The sequence below is a fragment of the Dermochelys coriacea genome, chromosome 10, assembly GCF_009764565.3.
Source record: "Dermochelys coriacea isolate rDerCor1 chromosome 10, rDerCor1.pri.v4, whole genome shotgun sequence".
NCBI lineage: Eukaryota > Metazoa > Chordata > Testudines > Dermochelyidae > Dermochelys > Dermochelys coriacea.
This window is the reverse complement of record NC_050077.1, coordinates 18,174,889-18,201,787: the sequence shown is the minus strand read 5'-3', so window position 1 is coordinate 18,201,787 and position 26,899 is coordinate 18,174,889.

Sequence of the window (26,899 nt, the reverse complement as noted above, 5' to 3'; positions counted from 1 at the left end):
CTGCACCTTGTATGATTACTTACATTTGTGCAAAGGGATGTGAAAATGCTACCATCTGGGTTTAGGTGCAGTTACATCCACTTCACACTGGTGTTGATGACTGCACAAGATGCAACAGAGGCAATGGAGAAGTTTATGTAAATAAATGAATATTGGCTAAAATAATTACATATATCCAAGGCATAACATTCACATGCAGGTCAGCCAGCCTCACCATCACCCTCAGCACCTGATGACTTGGATTACTTTTGCCTACTCAGCAAAGCTGACACTTAGGAAATGAATGATTTCCTACTACATCACCTATAGGAGAAAACATTCCATAGTCTTCCTGTTTAATTACCAGATTATTGACTGACATACAGTCACGAAATGAGTGAGGTCAGCAGTTTGCTCCGCTTCTATTTTGACTAATTCGGCCTTGTCAAGATGGCTCAGAGCAAAAAAGAAAACAATTCTACAGCCCGTAGTAAAAGTGACTAAGGGAAGAAGCAAGTTTTGCAAGACATAAACTCTAAACTATACTTCAAATTAAGCTTTTTGGCTGTAATTGGAATTTCCACAACGGCTACAGGAGCAGGTGGTGAAAGGTGACACCATTCACGACACTAGTGTGTAGGAACCCAGTAACCATAAACCATAAAGAAACCATAAACCATTTTTCACATTGCTTGAATAAAATGGCCCAATCCTGTAAAAGAACTAAGGACCTAGAACTCCCATTGAGGTCAGAGTTGAGGATGCTCCGCATTTTGCAGCATTGGGCCCTTAATGTTTACTTTTTAAGAACAATTTTTCAATACTAACTTGTTTTTACAGCCATTGGGAAAGTAAAATGAAAAAAGCGATTTACATTCTCTTTCCGGGGGTTGCAATATTGCTGACATGGAAGGATGTTTAGGTACAGGGGAGTGGAATGGGTGATGTTTGTCTCAGTCTTCATTATGACACTTGTATCGCTACTTGTTTTAGAGGGCAACATAGGGAAGTTCTTATTCTGTGGAGAAGTGTGCACCTTTGGCCCTAGCTGGATGTCTGTCCCAATAGGCAGAGATGTGGTTGAGTGGGATAAGACCGAGTCAGCTGGGGTAGACAGCCTTCTTCTCATTCCTGGTCTACGGAGCAAATAATGCTTATGTGCTGGTTGAGCTTGTGGCTTTGATGAACTTGTACTGGAAAGCAGCTCTGAGGTTGGAGCATCACTTGAAGCTCCCAGCAGGAGCTCTGAGGAGTCAGGAGGCATTTTAACCACTACTTCAGCAGCTGCCGGAGTCTGCTCTTTATCAAGGAACTTCACAGTTTTAGATAATTCCCTGTAGAGGGTGGCACTAGTAATGTTTGCAGCTATACTGCTTCCTGAGACACTAGGGGATATCTCAGGGCAGCAAGCAGTACTGGACTGACTTCTAGGGCCCTTACTAATAGGCAACATAAGGGACAGAGAATTGGCTGCAGTGTCTTCATGCAGGAACCCTGCAACAGGCTTCACACTAGCCAGGACTGTGGAGTAGGTCAAAGCCTGACTGGTACCAGCAACTGGAGTGTCTGGCTAGGAGGAGACACCTCTCATTGATTCCTGAGAGGGAGAAACTATTGTTAGATTGACAGGAGCATGTGTAAAGCAAGGCTAGAAGAACCCTTTTGTTCCACAGCTGTACTAAGGTCAACAGACACCCAAGTTGGACAACTAGTGGAATCAGAACCAGCACATGCCATTTCAGTAGTGTGCTCTTTCAGTGGTACTGTCCCTCATTAGGATGGCCGCGTGAACCATGGACTGAGCAAACATAAGGAACTAGGGCTTACTTTGAACCAGTTTGGTGCTGGGATTTGCTGTATGTTTTTTCACTGTGCCAAAATAAAAGAAAGCGGGGGAAAGGAACAGCTGCAAGGAATTCAGAGTTTGTACGGCAGTGCAGCTATATTGTATTAGTTTGTCAGGGAAAAAGCTTGACAGCTGGATGCAACATATATTGTTGACCAGAGAGCACTACTGTGCTAAACAAGATGTAGGCTGGGCAATGGAAAGCTAAGCCTGGTATCTGAAGTTGTTTATATTAAGACTCTTATCGGCAACATGGGCTAATGGCCCAATAAGAGCATGTTGTGTTAAGATAATCATATCTATGGTACATTAAGGTCCAAGTCAGAGCTGAGTGTGTCTAGCCCCTTAGGCCTATTAGGGGCCTATTTAGCAGAAATCCTGAGTACTATGCCCGTAGTGGAGGATGCTGCACAGGCTCTTATGATTCAGCTGCTGCAGAGCTGATTTAAATGAGGCAAAACTGTCTTTTCCTTTCCCATGGAACTCAGGGCTTCTCTACACAGAGCAGCAATGAACACTATGGGGAGGGAGGGAAAGCGATTTCTAAAGTGCACTAGTGTGCTGCTCATTAATTGGTCTATGCAGACTCTGCTGGGGTGCACAAGAGGTTCCCTAGTGCAGTTAGCATAGTACTGTTTTGAACAGCACTCCCTTAAAGTGCACTAGGGAACTCTTAGTGTGTATCAGTGGGTCTACATGGACCAATTAGTGTGCAGTGTGTTTAGAAATCACACCCTTGTAGTGTGTTTTACCCTGCCGTACAGACAAGCCCTCAGTCTCTGGGCTTAGAATACATTCATGGGGCTGAGAGCAAGGCTGGGTGGGCTAGGGAACCATACACAGGGCATCTTGGGAAGAAACTTCCAGAAGGGAGTGAAGTGGAAAAGCTTTAGGGATTTGGAAGTATGGCCCTGTCCATACTAAGGGAGCTTAACAAAAAGCTTCCTCTGGGACCGCTGCCAATTCAGCTGCTCTGCTGACAGCACTGGTGGGAGACCTCGTGAAGACTTTATTGTTATTTATATTACAGTAGCATCTAGAGGCCACAACTGAGATCAAGACCCCGCTGTGGTAGCTGCTATGTAAACACTTGATCAGTGGTTCACTGTCTATGGCCTGAACCTGCAAACAATTATGTGCTTCACTTTAACTACACAAGTAGTTCCACTGACATCACTGGAACTACTCGCCTGCTTTAAGCACACGTGTAAGTGTTTGCAGGGTTAGGCCCTAAATAGACAAGGCAGACAGAGGGGATTTGTGAGGCAGTATCTCCATTGCACGGAGGGAGAATAGCGACAGGGTGACTTTCCCAAGACATCACAGGAAGTCTGCACTCAAGCCAGGAGCTCAGTACAGGTCTCTTGAGTCCCAGTCCCGACAAGCCCATCCTTCCTCTGGATCAAGGGACTTGTAGAACTATTACCACTGATTTTTTGCTAAGATTCTGCTGTAGACAGTGCCTAAGTCAACAGAGGATGTATTTAAAACTTTGCTCCAGATTGCAGCAATCCAGGGGAGATAAGCTATTGCAGTTTTGTTGTGGACCCACTTCTGGGAGTTAGTATCCTATCAGAGGAGAAGAGGAGAGTTAATTGTTCATGAATCTTGGAGTGCTACAGAAAGGAGAGCTGGAAGGAAAGTGACCACTTAAGGGACAGTGGTCAATTAGACACTCTAAAGTCTATGCACATCTGGGAGCCTTTTCTTGGATAGCACCTAGTCATGTGTTGTCCCACCAACTTCCAGAGGGCCTAGTTGTGTGCTTCTAAATGTGAGGAACTATTACAGAACAGGGCTTAGCGTTACCAGGAGTTACAAGGGTATGCCATAAGCCATTACCTTTGCCATTGTTTAATATGAGGACACATAGTTCTGCTTCATTCTTTCTCAGGCTTCTGCTGAGCATGGGCCCTCGCAAGTTAAACTCAAATTGTAGCATCAGGTACATTGATGTAGAGCGCCTGGGAGAATCAAGGCTGGCAAGGGCCCAGGACAGAAACCAATTAATGACAGTAACTGTGACATGAAATCCATAGTTCTGTATTTCTCACATTTAAATGTCACCATCTTCCATCATCACCTTATAACAAGTCCTCACTGAGTTGTTTCAGCATGAAGGGGTCTTTCGTTATGTGAGCATCTCTGAAGATTTTGCACTGTGCAAGTGTAACGCCGACAGACCCTGGGTTGGCGGGCGGGATCGAACCAGGAACCTCTGGAGCTTAGTACATGACTCTACCGCATGAGCTAATAGCCAAGTGGCTTTTAACTAAGGCTGTAGAGCAAACTCAATCTCTCTAACTGGTCTCAGTGCCACTAGATGGGACACCACTGAGGAGGTGTGTGGGTTACCCAAGCAAAGGGAATGAGAGAAGAAAGCAAGTGACGTGCTTGTCAGCTACAAAGCGAGGTTGTGCCTGGCCCCCTCTTGGGTTTTTTACAATGGCACAAAACCCTTCTTCCATTAGCTGCTGAGCTGAACCAGGTACAGTTCTGGTCTCTGAATTCTCTTAAGCACAGGGACTTCTCCCTTCTAGTGTCCTGCAGAGGGGCCAGCCACTCCAGAGACGTCCAGGAGGTGGTAGGTCCATGATCCTAACCCCTCTCTGCACCAATCGGCAAAGCTAGGCCTGCAAACAGAGGGGAACATGCAGCAGCATTTTAAGGGTGTGTTCCCTCTGTGTGTCTGGGAGGTCTGCATGCACCCAGAACAGAATCCCTCCCAGAGCTATCCCAGAGCACTGTGGCTCCATGTTGCCATCAATCAGGTTAAAATAAGCCCATAACATACAGCAGTGTTCAGGTGGTATCCCAGACTGGGGTCTCTCTGATACTGTGTCTGCCAGTATTCTAAAAGTATTTGAATCCAGCATCATATCCTGTTTTCAAAGGACTACCTTTGCTGGTCCTTCATTTGGTTTTAAGCACTGCATTTTACTGTAGGGGCTGCATCAGAAAAAGATTCTTAGGGCAGAAGGTTATCACAGCATAACTGCCTGTGTTCCTACACTCATGGATTTTCATCTGACAGTGACAAGATGGCTTAGCCTTCAAGCAGAATCTCTCTGTGTGCAGCTCATCTGTCAAGTGAAATTGATAACATGGACTCATGATAACCTCCCAGCTTAGCATGCATGCTCAAAGACAATCTTTTTAATACTCTTCAAGAAGCCAACATCTCAAAGACTGGTCTGGAAATGTTTTCTTGGTGCTCTTTGTTAAAAGAAAATTTGTCAAATATTTTTCCTGATGTAGAAAAAAATTGCCACGTCAGATGCTCCTTGAGCCCCACCTTGTACTTTTCTTCACACTGCTAGATTAGCACTGCTCCACCCTTTCTGTCTACAAAGCTAATACAAATAGAGATAGACATGGACTGAAAAGTTCAGACCCAAGCTTTTCAAAGGGAGGAAATGTGAGATCTGGAGTTTTGGTTTGGACCTATCTCAAATCCAATCAATGGAGGAAAAGTGTATACACATAGCATTCTTGGTCAGTGTTTTTTCTTCCATATTTCAAACAGAAGAGATTAATTTCCACTGCAAGATTTCTTAAAAGCTTCAAGACATTTGTTGTATTTGGAAAAAATAATTTAAAATTATTAATTAAAGAAAAGCCTCAAGACAAAAGCTAAGGGCAAAACAAGGATTAAAAGTGAGAAAAGCAGAATATTAAATGCCAGAGGATCCTGTAAATTGAACTTTTCACTCAGTGGAAGTTTTACCCAGTAAAAATGGCTGAAACCCTAAGAAAGTGAGTGGAGGACATAGGGTAACCAGATGTCCCAATTTTATAGGGACAGTCCCGATTTTTGGGTCTTTTTCTTATATAGGCTCCTATTACTCTCCACCCCCTGTCCCGATTTTTCACATTTGCTGTGTGGTCACCCTAGGAGGACAGTGGGAAAACAGAAGCAGTAATAGGTCAGGAATGAAGAGAGGAGAAAGGTATTAAGTGGAATAATGTAACACGCTAGTTAAGTGTGTGACTATGTCTCGCTTTAGTCCAACATCTAAGATAGCAACCTAGTACATTGCTAACTGTTGGAGCAACTTTAGTACAGCGTAAGTGGCGAAAGTCTGTAGTTTTCACCTGAAGGTCAAAAATAAATGCAGAACCCAGAAAAGGTTCATAAAAGAATGCCAAAGTGTACTACCCATCTGTTAGCCAATAGATATACGTTAGGTGTAGCACACACCGCATTAATGGGTATTACACAGCATGCACATATATGTACATGTTAACTGAATTCTGTTCACCCATATCAAATGTCCCACAACACTTTGCAAAGCTGAAATCAGCTTTGGCTTTAGAAAATAGGAAGCCAGCCACAGTCAAGATACATGAATGGTGTGCCCTAGCACAGGTTGGGATGTACCTCTACATCCAGCCGCTTTGGAATGGAATATCCAAAAAAGAGACAAGACAAGTACTGAACAAACAACCAGTTAAGGAACTCTTCTGAATTGATGAGTTGGATTTTAGTGGCATTTAAAGAGTTTTGTAACTTGCAAAATCACATTATAAATACTTCTAGCTGAAACATGTATCTTTGAAGCACACCTTCTGTGTAAGGTAAATACACTGTGAAAATTTGCTCTCCAGAAGGGGGTATCCATTTCTCCTTTTCTGCTTTCTCTTTACACAATAAATTGAGCTAAGTTCAGTTAGTTGGTCCTTTGAACATTTTTAAGAATGGGCCGAGAGGGTAGTCTAACAATTGGCTACACCACGGGTTCTCAAGCTTCATTGCACTGTGACCCTCTTCTGACAACAAAAATTACTACATGACCCCAGGAGGAGGGACCGAAGTCTGGACCTGCCCGAGCCTCCCTGCCCCAGATGGGGAGGTGGGGGCAAAGCCAAAGCCTGAGCCCAACCGCTTCTGGTGGGAGGGCCAAAGCCAGGCGGGGGTCTGTACCCTAAGCCCCACCACCCAGGGCTGAAGCCCTAGGGCTTCGGCTTCGTCCTCATGTGGTGGGGCTCAGTCTTCAGCTCTGGCCCTGGGCGGCGGGGCTCGGGGTTTGGCCTCAGGCCCCAGCAAGTCTAAACCTGCCCTAGCAACCCCGTTAAATGGGGTCACAACCCACTTTGGACTGAACTGCTGGCCTACCCCTTTTAGGCAATGCCATCAAAGAGCAACTCTCTTCAATAGAGCTTCCAGGGGTATTCACTTCTATAAAAGATCTGGGGTTTCCATTTCCCCCTTCTGACATTCTGGCAGCTCATGAAACCTCACTTTGTTAATGTAAGCTGGAGCAAGATCACAGATACGTCTCTGTCTGGACTTGGATGCAATGGCTTCCCTTTTCAGTGGCCTGGATTCCACCGCTCCTCGCTTTTCCCAATAACTTTCCCCTTCTCCCAGTAGCAAAGTTCTCCTCTGCACACTGTAGCAGCTACCACTGCTAAGTACTGCCCAGTGGTCAGGATCTATTTCTCGGTCTTTCACAAATGCTGACAGGATTTGTATTCCCTCTGTCCCGCTTCCAGTACATCTATTTGCATCAGTCCCTCTCTTCCCTCTCTGAGGAACAAAGACAACGAATTCATTCAGACAACTTTTCTCCATTTCCCCTTTAAGAATCCTTGTTTGTTTGCTTGTTGTGGGAGGAGACACCCTTTAAGAGTGTTTCCTCCCACAACAAGCAAACAAACAAGGATTTATTGCCAATTTGCTTTTCTGAACTGTCTGCCAAACCAACAAATGTAATACACATAATGCCAGCTAGGAGATGTTGGAAACGATTGGAGAGGGATCAAGGACTTATATACGAATGATACAACATCAGCACCGCTTAGGAAATAGCATATGACAGTCTGGTCAAGTACTATGCATATGTTCTTCAGCCAGCTATGGCAGATTATAATCCCAGCCCTGCTTATTGTCCTCAAAAATCTAAGCACTATTACAACATTCAGCTCTCGTCAGAATAATAAATAATCAGCCTCATTACCTATAAGCAAAGGAATGAATGGTGGATCAATGTGGACTAGCCAGAAACGACAGCTCTCTCCTACTTCCTATATTGTAACATTTTTATTCTTGTAGTGTTGTCAGTGTTAGTTAAATGGTTGTCATGGAAAACGGCAAGTTAATTTTCAGTCTAATTCCTTATTTCATTCATCCTTCTGTCCACACGGAATGTGCTGTAAGGCCAAACAGAATCCTGTGGTAAAAGTCTGAAACTTCATGGACTCTGAGGGATCTGCACCCACTTACATCAAGGATGGATTTGTCTGGTCACATCCACCATGACACCAGCATTATTGCTAGGGTAGAACAACCACTGAACATTACAGCAGCCTGGCTGCAAGAGAAGTGCAATCTTTTTTTTGTATCTCTTGCAAAACACATAGCACAATATCTTTCTGCATTTGCTTACATTGGCAGACAGTTCGTTTTCCTGATGGGTACTTTAAGATGTATGGTCTGAATTAATGAAAAAATATTGCACTTGGAGAACTATATTCAAAATTAGGCTAATGTAACAATAACTGTGTAATGTCTCCTTTGCCTTGGCAAATGTACTGGAGGCACTGAAATTGGTATTGCACCCGCATGAGTCTGATTCTGGTATTCATTAGTACACGGCAATTTTTATGTTAGCAACTAATGGCTGTCCAGTGGCTAAAATAATGGATTTCTATGCAGGCTTCATACTAACAAAATTATGGGTTGAAGAGATAACTACAGGGTGTAACTACACATTTTGTGTGGTGTCAGAGTGTACACTATATACACAGCCTACAGGTTCAGGTACATAAATATCATAGAGCACTAACTTTCTTTCTTAAGGAAGAGTGGATATTATAGCCAGCAGCTAGGATTTTAAATGGATAAGTAATAGGAATTGTCAACTTTTGATCAAGCTGCATCACTGATGCAATTACTATTTTTGTATGATTTAGTTGTCAAATACAGATGCGCATCCAGGTAGCCCAACAAAAACAGCACGAAATAGCAAGGCAGTGAGGTCCTGCAGGTTAGGCACTGATTAGGAGATGAGGTTCTACTCCTGGCTCTGAAACTTACTGTTGTGTGACCATGGGCAACTCATTTCACCTCTGTGCATCTTGTTTATTCAGATTTTAAACTCTTTGGGGCAAGATCGGTCTCTTATAATGTGTCTGCATAGGGCCTACTACAATAGCAGCTAGAGCTAGACTGCCACTTGGTTCTATTCCTAGCTCTGCCACTGCCCTCCTCAGTGACCTTGGGCAAATCACTTCACCTATCTGTGCCTTGGTTTCCCACATATAAAATACAGATAATATTATTTACCTCCTTTGTAAAGTACTTTGAGATGCACAGATGAAAAGTGCTGTATAAAGGCTAGTTATTATTATTGTCATAGATCAAAGTAAGTATATAACTTTGAGTGAGGAATATTTTATGAAAAGGAAAGATCCTTCGGGAAAGCATGTAAATGCTAAGCATTAACTGTGTTTAAATGGTTTCCTTTTTCTCATTGCAGAAGACAAGCATTTTGCCTGTGGATTAGTTTAAACCTTACTGCTACAGGGTTGAGAATGACAGGCCTCCCCAGAAGCTCATCTGTTCTCAGTTAGGAAGTGCACAGAAGAGAATCCCTGTTGAGATTCCAATGTCTGAGTAGATTACAGATAAATATGGTTTCCCCCAGAAACTTGGCTGCCTGAGGATAAAGAATGTGTCTGAAGTGTAAAATTGTTACTTACAGTGATGGCACCTTTTAACAAAGGAGGTGGCTGGTGTCAATCATTAGATAACAGTGCTGTTAGTTCTTTGTTTCTAAATGTATATTTAGCAACAAAGAGACATTTTATACTGCACTTTGCCATTCTTAAAATGGGAATATCCCTCAATCTGATGAGCTGGATTCTGCAATGATTTACATAACCTGCAACCCCAGAGAAATCAATGAAGGTGCATGGAGTGAAAGTCAGAGTAGAATTTGTCCCTGTGTCCTTTATAGAAATCTAGCATAAGTAGGAGTAGTAGTTGTAGTTGTTTATTAATTATTATTATTGTTGTTGTTATTATTTTTACACAATCACTTTTTGTCTTATAACTATATTTTAACAAAGTTCACCTGATACATGGGAGCTGGATGATTCAGGTGACTTATTTTAAAGGGCAATCTTGCTCACTCAGTAGATTTCCCCATCCTCAATTTTTTCCCCCTGTATCCATAAAATCCCCACATTAGCTGGATTTAAAGCAGTAGTGTCTAGCCCTGTTGTTATTTGGATCATTTATATTCTCCCTACCTAAATTCCCCATTGTATGAAATTCCCCATTTCAAAGGCCCAGATATTCAAATATATTTAGGTGCCTAATTCCCACTGATTTCTTTGACGATCCATGCAAAACTGATGACGGCATTCTTCATATCCTAGCCTAAATTGTTACATACTGTTGTTGTGGGGTGTAAAGTTTCACCCCAGAGATGGCTTTATTTCAGTGATGGGAGAAATGATTCCTTTCATATGGCCTGTAGTTTGGACAAGCAGATGCCAATGTTTCTAAGGTGCTTTGGGATCTTTTGGGACGAAGAGAGCTATATAAGTGAGGACCACTATCAAGATGGTAACTATTAATGGCAGCATCATTGCCTAATAATACATGGCTGTGGATCATTTTCTTCAGTGGAAATGATGTTTCTAGTATCTTGACCCAACAGGTGATCTCCATGCAACTGCCTCTGTCTGTCCTCCATTCGCATTTCTGACTCTAGTGCTATTAAAAGAGTGATTATCTGTACAAAAGGAATAATGGTGGAATGCACTCCTGGAATGTGATCTTAATCATGCAATCAGCTTTGTGCAATTACAGATCAACAAGTCAATTATTTTCCTAGAAAACTCCAGTCATGTAAACTATTTTCTTTTCCACTAGGCCATACTAATGAAGAGCAACCTTCTCTTTCTACTGATATTTGTGTCTATTAGTGAGTATGAAACAATTACACATTTCAGTGATTGTTGGGTATTGCTTGGTTCCTAAATCCAACAAATTAGTGAAGCTGGGAAGTGAACTGCTTGAAAACAGGGTTTCCTGTTTTCATGAGCAAGTTCCATTTGATGGCGAACAGGGCTGTGCTCTTAAAAGTAACATTTTTTAATGTACAAGTGACTACAAGGAAGAAAATATTTGCAGCAAATGGTTTTATCTCAGGGGCGGGCAAACTTTTTGGCCTGAGGGCCACATCGGGTTTCAGAAATTGCGTGGCGGGCCGGTTAGGGAAGGGGAGAATAGTATCCGGCCAATAGTGGGCTGGATTCTATTCCCACTGACACCACTTCTCAGGGTGGATAAAAATTGGATTTTTTGTTTAAATCAGATTCTTAAAATTTCAATTAAATACATTTTTTAAAAAAATAAACACATTTAAAATTAATTTTGAAATTGACAATCTAAGAGAAGGCCTAAATTTATTATAATCTATTAAAATCATGTAAACTAATAAATAAATAAATAAAAAGCAGTATGTATTTGCTGACAAACTTTAAAGAAAATCAAAGCACTGAACTTGCGGTAGTTATCAGCTAAGCACCTGGAACCAGAGTTTGGTCAAGTGTTTAAGCAGTAGACTCTTCTACTGGCGCAGAGAGAATATTTTCTTAATTTCAGGTTATTCTGCTAGTTCATTTAAATTACTAGTTCATTCAAAGTTAAGAAACCAATTAGGAGATGAAATACAGGAAAGCTTGAGTTCCTCTTTAACTCTTTGAATAAAAACTAGGTGTGAGAGGATCAAATCTACTGGTTCAAAAATCCTGGAGGATCTGGTGACCAGAAACGATTAGTTCAATTCTCTAACTGTTCAATTCAGATAACACTTCCTTTGTTTAATAAATCAGTTAATTTTAAATGAAAAATATGTTGTGATAATTTTTTTGATAAAAGCATATTCCTTATGTATCGAGTACATTTAAGATAGTTAAAATAAAACTAAAATACTGTTTTTGTGCATTTTAATTGAATTTGCATTTCCATCCAAATCGAGCTTTACAACAAATCACAAGTAAAAAATGTAATAATTATCTAGTAAATCAGAAATGCATAATTCACCATTTTCTAACATAATAAAAATTAAGAATCTGAATAAATGCAAGTTAAGCTATGTAATAGCTTAGAATGTGTACAGATATAGGTATCCTTCTGCTTTGCAAAAAGAAGTACCAAATTTAGCATAAAGACTACATTTAGTTGCAAATCAATATGTTTTAATGCTTACCAGTCAATGAGGATCAAACTCCTTTTAGAAAATAACTAAAAAGTACAAATGCAAAACATAATTGAAATAAATAATCTAAATCAAGGTTTCCCTCTTGCTTATTTACATCATGATTAAAATTGGTGATTTAAATTGCTTTGATTTAAATCAATCCACCCTGCAACGGGCCTCCTAGTTTATGGTAAAGAAGTGGAAGGAGGAAAAAAAGCTATTTGTTTATTTATTTAAAAAAAAAGACTTCAAAATATTTTCCATCAGTCAGTGAACTCTTTGGTTAACTCCGGTGAACTGATGTCCATAAAAACTCAGTACTGATTTAAAAATAAAAAAATCCCAGTTAACCATTTAAATAGATTAGTTTAAAATAACTCAAATGAAAGTATTTCCTGCACCAGCATAACTCACATTCATTAGTATTAATAGCTCTTAATAAAATAGACTAGAGGGGCAATGACACTGTGGGCCTGCTGTGATCATCTGGTTCCTGCTGGTAAGCAGACAGGGCTGTGTGCTGAATTTTTTATAAACGATCTCAGGCAGTGACTTGCTGTTTACAGACGGATTAATCCAGAAGCCTGTAATTCTGTCCTGTGGATGAGAAAAAAACCCAGAGCCCAGTGTTTCGCAGAGAGTGGGCTACCTATTTAATCAGACATGTCATCTAATGCAGGTGGATATTTTGACAGAATTGCTTGTAAGGTTTGTTTGGAGTTACTAACACCTTCTACGCTTTTTTTGAAAGCATGGAACCAAAGGATCAGAATCTGTCACATAATAAAAAAGACTGATCCTTGCTGATCTACCCAATCTGAATAACACTCTAGTTGTATATTCGGGGGAGATTTTCAAAGGCATAAATAGGAGATAAATGACCAACGCTCACTGACTTTTAATGGCAAAGGCCACCCAACTGGCTTTTGTGCCTTTGAAAATCTCTCGCAAAATTCATAGGGGTAAAACTCCCACCGCTCATCCCAACTTGACATGTAGGGTCAGGTGCATTTAGCATGCTCTGAGCACTCTGTGCTGCTCCAGCGATGCTGAGCAGCTACAATCCTAGTTAAACCAGTGGGATTTAAGCATGTGCTTAAAGTTAAGCATGTGTTTAAGGGCTTTGCTGAATAGGAATAGAAATAAAAATGAATATAATGACATGATTCTAGCTTCTGTTTGCACACATCACCACACTGCTATACAATTAATCACACTCCAGTATGCTAGCTGTTGTGGACAGGACCAGATCTGGATTACCAGGGTGATTGATGTATACTGGTGGATTGGTGGGAGGACTTTGTACATGGCGTGCACACTCTGTGTCTGCTTTTATAGAACCAGATACAAACATCATTGAAGTCAATGAAAAGACCCATTACCTTGAAGAGGATTAGGACAGGGCCAATAGTCCCTTACGTGGTCCAATTTTCAGTGACACAAAGCAGATCCACAGTATGCAAGCTGATCAGAAAATCATACAGGGAGCCCAGATTTCAGGCATAGGCTGATAGACAAGATGTCCCAGTCCCTCAGACAGAGGCTCAAAGCAGCACTTAGGTCCATAGCCATTTTATGTGCTTAGTTTTTTAATTTCATAGAATAGAATACCATGGTTGGAAGGGACCTCAGGAGGTAATCTAGTCCAACCCACTGCTCAAAGTAGGACCAATCCCCAATTTTTGCCCCAGATCCCTAAATGGCCCCCCTCAAGGATTGAACTCACAACCCTGGGTTTATCAGGCCAATGCTCAAACCACTGAGCTATCCCTTAGTGGTTAATCTGAGCATTCAGTTGCCCAATATGGACATCCCATTAAGGTCCTGATGTTTGAAAATTAGCCCTAACTAGTCGACTTGCCACTCTCTCTAGAAAACTTTACTGAAACATATGACTTTTGTTTTAAATAGCACTTCGTAACAAAAATTCATACTTCAGCTCAATCAGTTAGTCAAGCTTATTTTTGCTAATGAGGTGGCATGTGCAGCAACTTCCTATGGTATATAAACAGCCTGCAATTAAGATTTACAGCAAATCTACCACTCAGAACTTTAATATGAGGTAATTGAACACGCCATTTCTGCAGGAGAAGGGCAAGCACTAGTTATTCTGCAGTAGAGTACGGCATGTAAAGCGGGGGGAGAATTTAAGTATTTTTTAAACTAATCACTACTTTATCTGGGGGACATGGTCCTCTTTGGGTGAGATTCTGAACTCAGTTGCAGTGAGGTCAATCAGTTCCTTGCTTCCTATCCTTGGAGAACTATAGAGACAATGAGCCAAATTCCTCCTTGGTGTTACTCCCCTGACCTCAGTGAGTTGCAGTCACACCGGGTCTCAGTGGGCCAAGGCTTGGAGGGGCAGGGGTGGTGGTGGTGAAAAGGAAGGTGTGCCTTGTTCTGTTCCACATGGTGGAAGCATTGACTGACTTGATAGGGAGGCCCCAGCCACTTCGTTTGTGGTTGGACAGATGAGGGCAAGTGCAACCCAATTTTAACTGCATACTAACGAACTAGTACTAAACAAACACATAGTACATGCTTTATCTTCTGGCTGATAATCATTACCTCAGATTCATAAGAGTGGCTGCTAACTCAACAAGTCACAGAATGCCAGGGAAACTTTCCTCTGCAGGCTAATTTGATTAATTATCTCTCCTTCCTCAGAACACTTTGCAGTTCCCTTTGGAGATAGCAGATGGTAATTAAGACAACACAATTTGCACATGACCTTGAAGGGCCAAGCAATGCTTCAGCTTTGCATGGAATATCTTATGATCCCCACCTGCATCCAGTTGATTTGTTAATTCTGGAGGATCGTTTAATGTTGAGACCAGTATCTACAAAAACAAAATTATTAAAATATTGAGAAGCAGGAAGGGAAAAACCAGCGCCAAGCGGCCTGGATTTGGCTCTGAATCCCTCTTTCTAAAAGGAATAGAAATAGCTGTGCTTCCATGTGAGGTGATTACACTGTAGCCTCTTGATTTATTTGCTTCAAAGCCAAGTTTTTATACCCATCAAACTTCAACAGAGATTTTGTCATTACGGAAATCAGCCACTCTCCTATCTGCCATAAAAATGGTTTAATTGTAGGACCCAAGTGGAGGGAAGGTAGAGCAGATTGTTGGTCCTCCAAATGTCTGATTTGTAAGCACAGCACAGGTGGAAAACATTAGTAAAGCTGGGACTTTGCTCTCACTAGCAGAGTATCCCCAATTGTACTCTGCCCCCAAACAATCTTTTAGTCTGCTAGTCAATCTCTCCAATATTGCAGGTTATCATCAGGGCCAATGGTGACCTGCAGATTCCTTGCAATCTGAATCCAGAATTCCACAAAAATGTGAAAAGGGTAGGGTTCTGTCAGCAAGTGGATGGCGCAAGAAGTAAGGGCTGAAAAGGGAGGAGCATCCTAGAGGGAACACGCAGGAGAAAAGAAGGAGACAGTACTGGGACTGGATCTGTGGTGGAATGGCTGAGTGGAAAGGGGACAGTGGAAGTGGAGTAAGTAGTGTAGGAACCTGAAAGGAACTTGGGGAGAGGCGCACAGGTTGCAGGAAGGAAGTGTTTGTAGGAGGCACCAAGAAGTCAGTCTGTGTGCAAATGGCTGGAATGCTAGCTGCAGTTTCTCTGTAAATAATTCTTTAATAAAGAGCCAGTTTAGTTTTACAAGCATGGAGTCCAATTAATATTATTACCCAGCATGCAGTACATGAAACAAGAAGTGAGAGTAGATCCATAGAGGAATGTGGAGTGAAGGCCAGCCACTGAAGAATCTGGGCAGGTAGGCTAGTGATTCTATGGCTATAGTAGATGTAGAACGGCTGTAGTGGGGAATTAGAGAAGTTGTGACAGAGCAAGCTTCAAACCAGCAGAGATTTCCAGTAGAATTCCCATAATGAAATATGATTTTCGCTCACCCTAGTTATGAGTCTATTTGTTCTTCCCTGGAATGAGTCAGAGAAAAAGTAATGTTAAGGTCTCTGACCTCAAAATGAAGTTTAGGTTTGTAAATGCATCTTTGTCTTCAAAAACTGATTGAATTTGCTTGATCTCTGACCACCCTGGGGAACAACAGATGCTCCATTAGAGGTGCTGTGTCTTTTGTTCTTTAAACAACAAACATAATACAAAGAAACCTACATTTATTAACTTTATGTAATATGCAAGGCCTAGCTACATATACACGCTGCTGCCCTAGCAGGGGTCTGGTGGCTTCTGGAACATAGACAACATCGAGAGCCACTAGAGGGCTCACAAACTATTTAAATTCTTATATACGACAAGGTGTCTTTCTCCATTTCTGCTTTTCCATCTCAGCAACAAAGCCTTTAACAAAATTCCACCATGGCATACAGTGCAGAGATTGCAAGTATGTCCCCTCTTGTTACATAGGCAACAACAAATCACATACTGGGCATCCAGTCTATGTTCTATTGGATACTCTATATTTTTGAATGATCACTTATATCAGGTGAGGATCTGGCCTGGGATATCTAGAAATATGTGGCACAGAGGAGCAGGTAGATCTAATTCCAGCGAGGAGTGCCGCATGAGAACCTGAAGAGAGCACTTGTTTGGAGCAGCAGTGTAGCTCACCAGCTTGTCTCACTTACAGGCATGAAGCCTAGGAGGGGGTCCCAGAGAACAGCTGTACCAAAAAGAGTCATTAAGGGGATGTATGGTTGTTTTGTGGCTGCTTGGGAAAGGAAGAAACCAGCTCCACTGCTAGGACATAAACTGAGGAACACCACATTCCTTAAGGCAAATGACCACTCTGAGGCACCTTCTGCTTCACATCAGATCCTCTCCTGGTAGATTTTTATATGATGGGAGAATCCAGGGAAAGGCAAACCAAAGTGGTAGGTGAGCACATGCTTCTGGAATTGCTGTTTGTAGAATGAAGAACTCTGAAAAAGTGAGAGCACATCATCCTAAAGGGATGTGATTCCTACCTGATGTATATGGGAAGGACCTGTTGGGAGATCCAGTACCATTCTCTGCTACCAATGCACATACAAGAGCCCTGTGCAGATACAAACATTTGGATCTGCATCTGCAATAATTAACTTGTATCTCATCCATGATCCGCACTCCACCTTTCACATGTATCTGCATCCGGACTTGCACCTGCATCCTATCTCACTGTCAGAGCCCTGCGCGGATACAAAAGTTTGGATCTGCACCCGATCCATGATCTGCAAAGACAGTGACCAATACAACCGTATCCGTGTATGCAGACATCCGTGGGTTTGCAGGGCTCTACCTACTAGTGCTTTGCCCAATCTGATTTTAAATGTCCCAGGGGTCACTTCCGCTGAGAGATTGCTAGAGATGAGGGATTCCTACAGATATGGTTTACAGATACGGTTTACAGATACTTGCTTAAATAAAAAAAATAGCTGCAGAGGTCAAATCTGCTGTTCCTGTCTATGTGATGTGGCTGCCCAGATCCATAGGTATGAAGCTGGGCTGTGTGAAAGGTACCCAGAATACTCCTGAAATAAAGCTGAGTTCAGGTTCTGTTATGACCTATAGCCTTCAGCCCTACCTTTTCCTCACTGACACCTTGCCTTAGGGGAGTCGGAGGCTGGTTCCATTGTCTGTGCTACCCTCCCAGGGCTGGGAGCCCCTATTATACTCCTTCGGGTTTAAGGAGGAACAAGGACATGCCTTCCACCACCACAGGTGTTAGAAGGGAAGGAATGAGCCATTGACCTCTTCTCCCCACCCTCCAATTCAGTAGTTCTCAACCAGGGGTACACATAACCATGGGGGTACATAGAGGTCTTCCAGGGGGTACATCAATTCATCTAGATATTTGCCCAGTTTTACAACAGGCTACAGAAAAAACACTATCGAAGTCAGCACAAACTAAAATTTCATACAGACAATGACTTATTTATACTGCACTATATACTATACACTGAAATGTAAGTACAACATTTATAGCCCAATTGATTTATTTTATAATTATATGGTAACAATGAGAAAGTAAGCAATGTTTTGGTAATAGTGGGCTGTGGCACTTTTGTGTTTTTATGTCTGATTTTGTAAGCAAGTTGTTTTTAAGTGAGGTGTAACTTAGGGGTACGCAAGACAAATCAAACTCCTGAAAGGGGTTCAATAGTCTGAAAAGATTGAGAGCCACTGCCCCAATTCATAAAGGGCTTTCTGGAGCTGCACAAGGAAAGAAACATGAGAATATGAATGATGGTCTGTTTATAGACACCCCGTTATTTCTAGCATGCTACTTAGAGAGCTCCTCGAAGGATCCCAAGAATTCTTGGTTGACAGTTGATGGAGAACCCCAGGGCTTCCTGACCTGCCACATGAGGGATAAAGGGTCACCTGGGGCTTGGTCAGTAGAGCAAGCAGCTGACAGCGAGAATGGGATTGTTTCTTTTCTCCTTCTGCTCTGTTGAGGTTAGGTACATCTGTCCCCCAGAGATGCTATATGGCTTGGGGGCAGGGGCCCATCCCACAAACACCCAAGAGCCTGCTTGTTGCTCAATGGCTCCTCTTAATCCAGAGAGCAAGTGGTTGGAGGGGGGCACCAAATATCAGGAAAATAGTGGTGTTGGGGAAACCAGGGCAAGCTTGGGCCCCGTAGCCATCAAAATTTAAGGAAGGGAGGTTCCTGGAAAGAGGATGTTTTCTTGGAAATGTGGGTTGAAGTAAAACCCAAACCTTCAAGCAATCATGTAGGGGCTGAGCTAGTGCATGCTCCTCAGACCAGTATCAAGTTTACATGGCCAATACGCTCCAGTTTCTGCAGAGTTCACATAGCCATCGAGGTATACGGAATCACAGATCTTAAACTGGAGGCATTTGTTAAGGAAATCAGCTACAAACTAGACAGACAAACAAAAATTCCACACAGCTTGAGATCTAGCCTCGTTTCTCCCCCTTTTTTTAACCAGAGACCACACCCTGCATAGAACCCTGCGCAGCACCCAAGACATCAACTGGCCGAATAATAAACTGCAGGTATATATCATTGTGCTCTCTCTAAAAGGAAACAACTCATGCAAAATTTTGTGTAAAAGCAAAGGTTTCAATTATGTTTAGAAACAAAATGGCAAGTTTCTTAATTATTTTTTTAAATGCAGAATATTTGTTGGATGCTCAAGGTAAATTAAATGTTGAAAGTTTGGTGATCCAGCTGACACAGAGAGAATAAAAGATACGAAAAATGTTAAAGAAAAATATAATCCTCATAGATCTTGAACTCAATGCCTTTGAACTATGAGGGCACTATTATATCTGCTAGGCTAAAAAGATTTTGATTAATATGCATGGGGAATTTCAAACTGCTCTTTGGGTCTCCAATGAGAGAGTGTGCTATTGCACATGTGTAGAAGAAATATATTTAGACCTACAAGTAAAAAATATAATAAAAATTTGAGCATACCACATAGTTCAAGGACTGCAGAGTTCAAACAGAAAGCCTGGATTACAATGGTTCATCTTATCTGTTTTGCTTTTCCAAGAATAAATTTCACTCCCTTTTACTCCTTTTTTACTCTATAGTTCTCGATAAATAGGGCCCCTCTTACAATGGCTTGTTTGATTGTATATTATTAGCTTAATGAGGTCTGTACCAAAACACAAAGAACAACACTCGCTATTATCAGCGTGATTCCCAGTTTCCCCATCAACACTGGTGCAGTAAACCCACTATAGCGCCTTCTCTCCCTTAGGGTACGTCTACACTACAATTGGTGTGTGCAATTGCCGTACGTGCAGACATACCTGAGCTAGCTTTAATCTAGCTAGCACAGGTACCACTAGCAGTGGCCAGGCTAGCCACCTATGTGAGTGCTCTGGGTCCCAGCCAGTGTTGTAGAGCCCCCGCAGAAACACATGCTCCCAAGGCCTCACTGCTATTGGTACTCGTGCTCGCTAAATTAAAGCCAGGCTGGGTCGGTCTACACATGCCGCAATCGCACTTCTGATGGCAATGTAGACAGACCTTTAGCTTTAGATCCCTCTGTGATTTTCCCCAAAATAGCTCGGGGGGGGGGGGGCTTCTGTGTTTCTTTTTGCAAGCTGTATCATTTTGGGAAAGATCTTTTCAACATGGCAATGAAGAGGAGGTTTGACAAATCGCTAACAAGTAGTATGCTTAATGCTTGTTTGTCATACTTAAAAGTATAAGTGGATTCCACATAAAGCAGTTTGTTCAGTGTTTGAATTTTTCCATAGGTTATAAAATCATAGAATCTCAGGGTTAGAAGGGGACCTCAGAAGGTCATCTAGTCTAACCCCCTGCTCAAAGCAGCACCAATCCCCAATTTTTCCCCCACATCCCTAAATGGCCCCCTGAAGGATTGAACTCACAACCCTGGGTTTAGCAGGCCAGTGCTCAAACCACTGAGCTATCTCCCCCACATGGTATGGTATTTTGACACTGTGCCATTTGGCATGCATTGTTCACGGTGTATGATCCATTACTGAATGTAAGCAAGCCCTCTTTAGCACTGGTGGAAAATTCAAGATATATTCCCCAAATGGCGCATTAATGAGATCTTTCACAGGAGGATCCAGGACTCAATCAGCAAAAAATTGGATCACTTACTGTTTAGTGGACTAAACAAACAGCAACTTTTTTGTTTTACTTGCATGACTCTTTCCATCATTCTGATGTAAGTGCACAGCTGGACAATGATAGCATTGTGTGTGTATTGGCATTTTGAAGTGAAGCACACACAGGTGTAGGTCCATGAACGCGCACACACATCTAGTTTGATTGCCTGGGGGCCAAAATCTGGCTTGTGAAAATTCTTACAGCACATCCACAGCAGTCTCTTTTGAGCCCCATCCAATTTCCGTTAAAGTCAAGAGAGTCTTTCCATTGTTTTCAACTGGTGCTGAATCAGGCCCTTGCAAAGATTTAAGATGAAATCCTGGCTCCACTGAAGATAAAGCCAAAATGCCCATCAACTTCAGTGGGAGCAGGATTTCACTCGGGTTCTCCAAATAAGTCAATTCTCTGGATATTTTAACATGACGTCTACACTCCAGTTGTTATGTACTACACTTTCTGAATGAAGAGATTGCCATCACTTAGTTCATTGCCAAAAATACTAATCCCTCATTGGAAAAGAATACAAAGTTCATGCCAGCAGAAAGAACATCACAGGCCAATTTCTGCCATCAAATATTGGCATGCAACTCAAATATCTTTACTGGGAGGTTGCACATTCCAAATGAGGGGCAGAATTAGACTTCAAGGATTGCTGCTGCTATGTGATACAAACAAAGCAAGAATTTCCTTTAGATGCAAAACACTCATACAGAAGTTTAAAATAATAACAATCCCCTCTCCTACACGGCCTGTGTATTGCCTGCTGGTTTTTCTCACCTTAATTTAGATTGTAAACTTTCTGGGGCTGGGGATCGCTCTATATCTGAATTGTAAACTGCCTTGCACGTTTATGGGTTGCTGAGTAATAAATAACAATATGAGCTAAGTGCTGGTTTACACTGAAATCTGAGGTGGTAGCATCAGGAGTAAGTCAGTGCTGAGTCTGGCACTGTGATGAATCTGCTGAGCCACCCTCTGTTGAGCTATGACTGCTCAGCAGATTCATTGTTGTCTTCAGTGTTATTGTAACTGTGTTGGTCCCAGGATATTAGAGACACAAGGTGGCTAAGGTTACATCTTTTATTAGACCAACTTCTGTTGGTAAGCGAGAGAAGCTTTTGAGCTTGCACAAAGAGCTGTGTGTGACCCAAAAGCTTGTCTCACTCACCAATAGACGCTGGTCCAATAAAAGATGTTACCTCAGCCACTTTGCCTCTCAGCAGATTCCTCACAATGCCAAAAGTCTGACTGATATGTTTTAAAATGGCAAAAAGTGGCTTTCATCATTACCCCACCCTTTCACGTTTTAGTTCTGCAGCCTATGCAGTATGTATGACCACATGCTCTATCGTATTTACTTCATTATTCATGAAGGAGAGTAAATTGCCATAGGAATATGTTCTGCTACTCTATAGACTGGTTCACTGGAGAAAAATGACTACTGGAAGTGACTGGAACCTTCAGTGTTCTGATTTGGCCCATTAAAGGGAGAGGTCCAAGCTATAAAGTTCAGAACCAGACTTTCCTCCAAAATGTGATGGGCAGGATTTAGCTGGAGACCATCTCTAGTGACACTTTAAAGGTCTTCTATAGGAAGCTGACAAAACAAGTACTCTTTATCATTTATCTGAAATAGGCCCAAAAAATCCTAAGAGTGCAGAGAAACCCTCGTGACTGTGTAGGAGTTAGAACAGAGTAGAAGTCCTTTGAACCGCATAATATTGTGATTGGGGCAATAGTGAGAACTTAGAGCACGTAAGGATTTGGGGTTTCCTCATCTGACATCTGGGTGCCAGGGTCCCCTAATAAATATGTAGTTAAGACCTGATTTTAATACTGTGACTGAGCTGGTGGCATTTCAGGGCCTCCCATCAGCATGGGCTTGGTCCAACTCAAACTGAAGTGAATGCAAATCTTTTTGTTGACTTCAACGGTGTTGGATTATGTGCCACAGACCTGCACTCATTCATATATATTCCGTGTGGGCTTGAAAAAATGAACCATGGTGGCCATAAACATCAGAAGCAACTAAATTCTACACTCTGAAGTCATGGCAAAGGAACTTTACATTTGTCATCACTTAATATGCAAATCAAGCCATCAGTGCAATATTACTCTTATGACACATACTATACAACACATTGAAGAGAATCTTGCACAATTCTAGGTTCTTTAGAACTTTCCCTAGTACTGAGAAGTAGGACCTCAGGGACACATAATGGGAAAACTCTGGATTCCCATGGATCATTTAATGAAACCAATGCAGAGAAGAAATGTCAGTGTGGTGTTGTGGGATATGAGTTTGTTTGTTTTTGTTTTGCTCTGGGTTTTTTTTTTCCAGTGCCACGAGAATTGATTTGAAAAAAAAAACAAAAACCAACAGTGTGTCAAAGGAAATATACTGTAATGAATCTAAATATATGGAGTTGTTTCAGCTCTTCACTGATGTCTGCAAGGGCTTTGATTGGTAGTCACCCTGAATGCAGTTCTTCCTGCTGTGACTGTTTGAGACAGGAACAGCGGTGGAAAAGTGCTGGCTGATGCTTGGGCCAAATAAGTAAAATAACTGACGGATGCTGAGCAGGTGGACTGACTGTTTTTAAATGTTTCCTTTTCCAAGCCCACAACATCTCCTTCATCAGCTGAAAGGAAGCATTGTCCTCCCCACTGCTAGTCACTTGAATCTCTGCGTCAGAATTATTTGTATTAACTCTTCCAATTAATAACGGTTGGTAAATTACTAACTTATGATCAGAAATAGCTGCTCAATGTGTTAGCAAAGAAATTCTCTTTATTTCATCACTCTGACAACTAGCTGCAAGGCACCCTATCCAACCATTAATGTCATCCCTTCACTGTCATGTCAAAATGACATTTGATGGTCAGGGAGCCGACATTCACTTAAAGCACATTGTGTATTTGTACTGGTACTCCTAAAGTATGCTCCTTAGTTCTGCAATACGACTCCAGACCACCAGAGAATAGATGTAACTCAAAGATTCAATACCTAAGAAAAAACACTGGGCAAATAAAATTACTAAGATGGCCTTTAACGGTGTATTGTAGTTGTACATTTTATTTTGGGCTTGTTTCACTGTTGCAGAATTGCACTCCCTTCTACTTTCCCAACAAAATAAAATCCATAGTAACTTTCTGTAGTAGATATATTCACTCTTTATTCTTGTTAAGCATTTGTTTGGGATCATAACATTGCAAGACACTTTACAGAGCTTAATAAAAACCACACTGTTGCCTCAGAGAGCTTCCAATTAAAATTGCACAAACAGAATGTGAAAGTCACAGAGAGAGGAAAAGGGTGAAGACAGCAGGGATGAGGGCTAGAGCAAATAATAATATGATATTTTATAAATCCAATTCAACAGAGAGTGAATCTGACAAGAGAGGGAGGAGAAGATAGCATCAGTGTGGAATTAATCATGAAAGTGGGACTGAAAGAAGAGAGTGAGAATTCTTAGCCTAGAGGAAAAGGTACAACAAGAGGAACTACAAGAGCATGAGGTGAAGAGCCAATGGGAAACGGAGTGGGAGGCAGGACCAGAGCTGTACCCAGCATTAAGAGCAAGCTGTTATGCTGGAAGATGTTACTGGCTGCCATCAAGTACTGCCTGCCATCTATATTGTCTTTGCAATATAGACAATCACAGACCTGGTTATAGCCAATGGTTGTGCTAAGTAACCTTCTTTCAGGCTAAACTGAAGGAACAATTAAATGCTCCTTTAGGTTCTGACATAGCTAAAAACAATAGACGCTACCACCCAAGGCAATAGGTCTCATGGCAAGGCCTGAGCAAAACTAACCCAGAGAGATTGAGGGATTTCCTTGGGACTGGTTGCAAACACAGAGGCTAGGGGATCTTTTGGCAACAATCTGTGCATCTGAGAAGCAGGAAAGACAGCAGAAAGATGCAGTCATGTATGTGGCCCCAAAAGCAGACACATTGCTGCTTGGACATGGAACTCACTGAAGAGGCAGGTTTGGGGATTTCTGAGCCAGAAAACAGCCTGCTGCTGTTTGTTCCTACTGTGGTCAGGGAAACAGGACTTCATGATTCTTTGTCAATAAACAGGATTGCAGCAAAGAATGTATCTGATTGTATTATCAACTTTTCCTTCTAAAGGAAGGAAACCTGCAAGGCCCCAGAAATGACTGACCAGGCCAAAGGGGAAAGGGAGGACAAAAAATTTGAATTTTATGCAGAAAGGAACAGGGAGCAGGTGAAAGGACTTGGGGAGTGAAGTGCACCTCTCTCCCCAGGAATTCACAACAGTGATAGTTCTCAGGGCTCTTTGTAATGCTAGTCTATGTAGTACTACACAGCAAAGTGCTTGCTTAACATTAAATTAAAATAATACTTCATCATGCAATTTGAAGTGTCTCCTGTGTTTAAACTTATATTTCAAAGGTTAATAAAAGTGCATTTTAATATAAACTCAGAGAAGCAAAAGCCTAATGATTCCATTAATTTTCCATAATGGGTTAGATATTCATTTTGTACACAAAAGATGGATTTATCTTCAGATCTGACACAACATCCTCCTCATTCCTATTTTATCATCTTGTCTAGATTCAAAAAGAGAGGTGGGAGGCACTGATGTCAAATGCATTTTAGAAATTAAACAAATACTCTGCTGCTAACACTGAATTCTCAAAGTGTGACTGTACTCTGGATAACTAGCATCTTGAGGTTCCATGTTGATTATGTCTCAATAATGTTCAGCTCAAATCTACTCAATTTACAGATAAAAAGATGTTAGTTCCTACCTACCAGCCCTGAAAACACAAGGGTCTGATTTTCAGAGACCTTGAGCATCAGCAATTCTTACTCAAGTCAAGAGGAGCTACGGATAAGAACATAAGAACGACCATACTGGGTCAGATCATTGGTTTATGTAGCCCAGTATCCTGTCTCTGACAGTAGTCAGATCACCTCTGCAAATCAGGTCCTAAAAGTCAAGCTGGATACTTTCTAATTTATGCCTCACCTGCAATAAAGACTGGAAGTTAGTTAAGAGGATTCATGGAACAGAACTGACTCCAGCTCCCCCTCCCACAAGTGTGCTGGCTTTATAAAGCAAAACAGAGAAAAGTAGTATGAACTTAATTTGGTCTGAATTTTCCAAAAACACCTAAGATTGTTAAAGCATCCATCTCTCACGGAAAGTCAAAGTCAAATATAGTGTTTATATTGTATGTGAACCACAGGATGGAGTCAAAGAACATCTCTCACTTTACAGGACTAGAGAGTCCCTGTGTAAGCTGGTGACATTCCACACCGCAGGGGCATTGATGTCACCAAGACTCGTTGTGCTGGGTGACTTCAACATTTACACAGGTGACATGTCTTGAGAGTTGGCTCAGGATTTCATGGCCGTCATGACAGCCGTGGGATTATCCCAGAGGATCATTTGCTCAGTTCATACATATACGCATGATCTAGCATAGGGGTTGGGGATTGAATGGAAATTTTGTCCCTGCCATGGACTGATCATTACCTCCTGTGGCATGACGCGAAGATTCAGGTCTCCGGTCAGGGCAAAGCTTCTGTCTGGATGGTCTGTCCTAAGAGGCTAATGGAACTAGACTAGAATTGGTGATTCATTGGGACTGCATACCAGTCTTTTGTCTCTACTATTGATGAAGTGGCTTTAGGCATCCTCTCCCACAACTTCATCCTCAAAGGTCACCTTGGTTTACAAATGACCTTCAACAGATAAAGATGCCAAGACAACTAGATGGTACATTAACCATGTCCTGAAACCCTGGTAGATGATAATACATAATAAATATTATTGCCTTTCATGGGAGGGTTTTCTAACCATATTCTGAGATCTAACAGTACCATGAAATCCCAATCACATTTTTTCCCAAGGAGTCAGACTTTCAGCTAATGTTCTCCAAGCCTGTAGAGAAAACCACAAATATATTCTCCACATCTGTTTGGAAGTGGTTAATGAGTCGGCCGTGAATTTGATGATTACACAGGAAGATTGGCAGGGAATTTGTGGAGTAAAAATAGAAAACTTACCAGGTTTAACCTGCTAGCATTACAAAATTCTGTACAATGCCATATGCCGAAAATAAGGGGACATTATATTAGTGCTCCCTTGCAATATAAAGGTTGCTGTGTAAGGCACAACCTCGTCTGTCAAGCATTTCCCCTTCAAATGTAACAAACACAATAAAGTCATTATGTTTAGAAAGTTCCCTCAAGAAGGGAAAATGAACACTGAAATATTTAGATAATT